Source organism: Oryzias latipes, chromosome 19 (assembly GCF_053564925.1).
Source record: "Oryzias latipes strain Hd-rR chromosome 19, Olatipes_Hd-rR_3.1".
Taxonomy (NCBI): Eukaryota; Metazoa; Chordata; class Actinopteri; order Beloniformes; family Adrianichthyidae; genus Oryzias; species Oryzias latipes.
In genome coordinates, this window is record NC_136255.1 from 9,668,619 (window position 1) to 9,674,349 (window position 5,731).

General features: G+C 36.5%; 1 long non-coding RNA gene across 2 annotated transcripts; it reads left to right on the plus strand.

The window, feature by feature from the left end:
- Positions 1-4,681: 4,681 nt before the first annotated feature.
- On the plus strand, positions 4,682-5,531 carry LOC144987869 (uncharacterized). Of its 2 annotated transcripts, none has more exons than XR_013651543.1 (3): positions 4,682-4,760; positions 5,037-5,122; positions 5,469-5,531. It is a non-coding gene; the product is annotated as an uncharacterized LOC144987869 (long non-coding RNA). The 2 variants fall into 2 exon arrangements; XR_013651544.1 differs by having other exon boundaries at positions 5,052-5,122.
- The last annotated feature ends 200 nt before the right edge of the window (positions 5,532-5,731 follow it).

Sequence of the window (5,731 nt, forward strand, 5' to 3'; positions counted from 1 at the left end):
CACTCAAAAGTGAAGAAAGTGTTGTTTCTTGTCACCGTGTAAGTGGAGAAGAACAAACAATGCTATTTGGAGCTAAAAACGCTATTTTGACACTTTTGAATGAAAAACTGATTTATATGTACAAAATGCACTCAAAAGTGAAGAAAGTGTTATTTCTTGTCACCTTGTAAGTGGGGAAGTCGTAACAGTGCAATTTGGAGCTGAAAACGCTTTTTTGACACTTTTGAATGAAAAACTGTTTTTTGTGGCCAAAATGCACTCAAAAGTCAAAGTTCTCAGTTGCAGTGGAACAACGTCTTATTTCTTGTCACCTTATAAGTGCAGAAGTCCAAACAGTGCTATTTGGAGCTGAAAACGCTTTTTTGACACTTTTGAATGAAAAACTGATTTTTATGTACAAAATGCACTCAAAAGTGAGGAAAGTGTTATTTATTGTCACCTTGTAAGTGGGGAAGTCGTAAATGTGCAATTTGGAGCTGAAAACGCATTTTTGACACTTTTGAATGAAACACTGTTTTTTGTGGCCAAAATGCACTCAAAAGTCAAAGTTTTCATTTGCAGTTGAAGAACGTGTTTCTTCTTGTCCCTTTGTAAGTGGAGAAGAACAAACAGTGCTATTTATAGCTGAAAACGCTTCTTTGACACTTTTGAATGAAAAACTGATTTTTATGTACAAAATGCACTCAAAAGTGAGGAGAGTGTTATTTCTTGTCACCTTGTAAGTGGGGAAGTCGTAACAGTGCAATTTGGAGCTGAAAACGCATTTTTGACACTTTTGAATGAATAACTGATTTATATGTACAAAATGCACTCAAAAGTGAAGAAAGTGTTGTTTCTTGTCACCGTGTAAGTGGAGAAGAACAAACAGTGCTATTTGGAGTTAAAAACGCTATTTTCACACTTTTGAATGAAAAACTGATTTATATGTACAAAATGCACTCAAAAGTGAAGAAAGTGTTATTTCTTGTCACCTTGTAAGTGGGGAAGTCGTAACAGTGCAATTTGGAGCTGAAAACGCTTTTTTGACACTTTTGAATGAAAAACTGTTTTTTGTGGCCAAAATGCACTCAAAAGTCAAAATTCTCATTTGCAGTTGAACAACGTCTTATTTCTTGTCACCTTATAAGTGCAGAAGTCCAAACAGTGCTATTTGGAGTTGAAAACGCTTTTTTGACACTTTTGAATGAAAAACTGATTTTTATGTACAAAATGCACTCAAAAGTGAGGAAAGTGTTATTTATTGTCACCTTGTAAGTGGGGAAGTCGTAAATGTGCAATTTGGAGCTGAAAACGCATTTTTGACACTTTTGAATGAAACACTGTTTTTTGTGGCCAAAATGCACTCAAAAGTCAAAGTTCTCATTTGCAGTTGAACAACGTCTTGTGTCTTGTCACCTTATAAGTGCAGAAGTCTAAACAGTACTATTTGGAGCTGAAAACGCCTTTTTGACACTTTTGAATGAAAAACTGTTTATTGTGGCCAAAATGCACTCAAAAGTCAAAGTTCTCATTTGCAGTTGAACGTGTTATATCTTGTCACCAAGTCACTGGAGAAGTCCAAACAGTGCAATTTGGAGCTGAAAATGCTTTTTTGACACTTTTTGATGAAAAACTGTTTTTTTGTACAAAATGCACTTAGAAGTGAGGAAAGTGTTATTTCTTGTCACCTTTTAAGTAGAGAAGTCCAAACAGTGCTATTTGGAGCTAAAAACGCTATTTTGACACTTTTGAATGAAAAACTGATTTATATGTACAAAATGCACTCAAAAGTGAAGAAAGCGTTGTTTCCTGTCACCGTGTAAGTGGAGAAGAACAAACAGTTCTGTTTATAGCTTAAAATGCATTTCTGACACTTTTGAATGAAAAACTGTTTATTGTGGCCAAAATGCACTCAAAAGTCAAAGTTCTCATTTGCAGTTGAAGAACGTGTTATTTATTGTCACCTTGTAAGTGAAGAAGTCCAAACAGTGCTGTTTAGAGCTGAAAACGCTTTTTTGACACTTTTGAATGAAAAACTGTTTTTTGTGGCCAAAATGCACTCAAAAGTCAAAGTTCTCATTTGCAGTTGAACAACGTCTTATTTCTTGTCACTTTATAAGTGCAGAAGTCCAAACAGTGCTATTTGGAGCTGAAAACGCTTTTTTGACACTTTTGAATGAAAAACTGATTTTTATGTACAAAATGCACTCAAAAGTGAGGAAAGTGTTATTTATTGTCACCTTGTAAGTGGGGAAGTCGTAAATGTGCAATTTGGAGCTGAAAACGCATTTTTGACACTTTTGAATGAAACACTGTTTTTTGTGGCCAAAATGCACTCAAAAGTCAAAGTTCTCATTTGCAGTTGAACAACGTCTTGTGTCTTGTCACCTTATAAGTGCAGAAGTCTAAACAGTACTATTTGGAGCTGAAAACGCCTTTTTGACACTTTTGAATGAAAAACTGTTTATTGTGGCCAAAATGCACTCAAAAGTCAAAGTTCTCATTTGCAGTTGAACGTGTTATATCTTGTCACCAAGTCACTGGAGAAGTCCAAACAGTGCAATTTGGAGCTGAAAATGCTTTTTTGACACTTTTTGATGAAAAACTGTTTTTTTGTACAAAATGCACTTAGAAGTGAGGAAAGTGTTATTTCTTGTCACCTTTTAAGTAGAGAAGTCCAAACAGTGCTATTTGGAGCTAAAAACGCTATTTTGACACTTTTGAATGAAAAACTGATTTATATGTACAAAATGCACTCAAAAGTGAAGAAAGTGTTGTTTCCTGTCACCGTGTAAGTGGAGAAGAACAAACAGTTCTGTTTATAGCTTAAAATGCATTTCTGACACTTTTGAATGAAAAACTGTTTATTGTGGCCAAAATGCACTCAAAAGTCAAAGTTCTCATTTGCAGTTGAAGAACGTGTTATTTATTGTCACCTTGTAAGTGAAGAAGTCCAAACAGTGCTGTTTAGAGCTGAAAACGCTTTTTTGACACTTTTGAATGAAAAACTGTTTTTTGTGGCCAAAATGCACTCAAAAGTCAAAGTTCTCATTTGCAGTTGAACAACGTCTTGTGTCTTGTCACCTTATAAGTACAGAAGTATGGAGTTAATTCAGTCTCAATAATCAGAAATGCACACAACCGGTTTTACAAATGCACACGCTCCGATTCACAAATGTCATTTTATACAAACGTGAAAAATAAATTCGGAAATACACACCCTGTGTTTCACAAACACACAGATTGTGTTTCACACATGCACACTAAATGTTTTACAAATGCACAATAAGTGTTTCTCACAAATGTGCACACTGTTTTTCACAAAAACATTTTAGGAATTCACAATAAATGTATCAGAAATGCACAGTAAGTGCTTCACAAACGTGATTTTTAGGTACACATGTGGTGTGAACTCACAGATCATTCGAATTGCAGAATGTGCATTCAAAATCCCGTTCTCGTTTGTGAATCTCCCCGTGTGTGTGAGAGATTTTTCTACGGTGAATATTGAGACTCATCTGACGGAGCGGGTCGACTAATCTCACCATTGGCTAGTGAATCTGTCAATCAAACTCATCGGCAAAGCAGGCGGGTTCGCTTTTAGCCAATCGAATGGCCCCTTACACTCTTCACTCTCAACTGACGAGGGAGGGAGCTGTTCAGCACAGCAGTTGGGAGGACGCGGGCGGCAAACATGGCGGAGAGTTCTTCTGAACGGGATCAGTCTCAGCCCGTAAGTAATGCACTTATTTGATTATTCCCTCGTTGTACGTCCTTTAATGTTATTGAATACTAAGTTGAAGCGTTCTCCTTTGCCAAGTGACATGTGTGAATGCTTTATGAACACTGCAGCCGAGTCGTTTTCAGAGTACCCCCACCGCAAATTAGCTTAGCTTTGTTTTGCTTAGCCTGTGCAAGTTGTGAGTGAAGTTCAAGCCTGTGTCGGTTCAAGCTAGCGTCTATAGCCAATGATCTGTAGGTTCTTAACATGATTCATAAGGAACTAAGGGGAAAAGCATGTCGGATTTACAGCAGCAAAGAAAGTTTAATAAAAAGTATTGATTTGGAGACGGCGATTTGTTTAAACACTGATGCTATGCTAACTAGCTAGTTAGCTGTTCCGTGTGCTGCCTTTATGTAAACGCGATCCGGGTTAAAGTTAGACACAGCATTTTCACAACCCAGACTTTAAGACGGGGTGGATATGTGCAACAAAGTTAATTCATATGACATTCATGAAAACGGCATTTTTTAAATATAACATACATGAATCCACTGTTGAATGAAAGAAGCCTCATTAAGTTTCTAACGTTAGAACCCGTATTGTGCTGAAAAGCCCTGTGAGATTGTGTCAGAGTGACAGCCACTAAAATCCCTGTATCTCTTTACTTCCAATGACGTAATGACAAGAATCCCAAACATTATGTTTTTAGGCTGTTTTGTAGTCGATAAGTAGTCACAGAAAGGGCAGATGGGAGAAATCTGCTGTCAACAGTGATTTGAGTAGAAGTTACTGTAAGTATTATTAGAGTCTTGTCTCTGATTTTTTTTAAAGCTGTTCTTTACTACAAGCTCAAGTAATCATAGCAAGAGTGTTTTAAAAAATTCCCCTTTCATATATTTGAAAATTATGTAATTTAAGATCAGACAGCTAAATGATCTAATCCATGTTTGTCGTGTTTTTATTTTATTCTCTACGAATTACTGAAGCGTGACAGCGTGACAATCTTTTGTTCCTCGTTCCATCAGGCAATACAACTCTCTGGCAGGGCATCTTACAAGTAATTTCTTTTAATTTTACCCACTGATTTTCCAATTCTTTATCTTTTTTTATCAATCTTTTTATTTTGTGATATTTCTATTTGTAATGCGTGTGTGTTTATGTGTTTTTTTAAGATGGCCATTTTAAAAAAATTTCCTCAGGGATTATTAAATACCCTTCTATTTCATATTTTATCATCCTGTTGTATTACTGTTTTACCTGTCAATTGGGAATTTAGCATTTTTGCCCCTGTAAATATCTGTCAGTTGAAAGTATTTGTACTTGTATTCCATAGATCTTGTACCTGAAGATAGCAGACAACAACTGTGCAGACTTGGCCTTCTTCAGTGACGCTGTGAACGTTTATGGCTTTCCTCTGAGGTATTCGTGTCATTCATAAAGAAATCTTTTATTCACATATCAGGCAGTATAAGTACTTGGTTATTTGTACAAAAATAAAATTACTTTTTTAGACTCCTCTCCATAAACAAAGGCAACTCTAAAACTCTTTCCCCTCATGAATAACATTTTACCCCCCCTTAACAGTCTCTCTCACCTCATTTTTTTCCCCAGTGATACATGTAACCCACTCCTGCAGTTTATCTAACCTAGAAATTCTACTTATTGGCATCATACATAAGAACATTACATTTTAAACTGATGTGTACCGTATTGGCGATGCATTTGTAATTATGTGTTTGAGACATGATTTTCATGTTATTGTCAGGGTGAGAGGAGATCACGGAGGAGAAAATGTGGGCATAGCTGAGTTGATGCTCACAGTACGTAGCTCACAGTACTGACACAAACAGCTTTGTTGCAGCAAAAGTGTTCAACGGTGAGTTGAACCTAGTTTTAGAAGCTTTAATATATACACAGAGCTCCAGACTGCGTCCATTTGGTCGCATTTTGCGACCAAAATTTGAGAGTGTGCAACTGAATTTTACACCCAGTCGCACATGTGCTACCAGTAAATTTGCCTCCCCCACC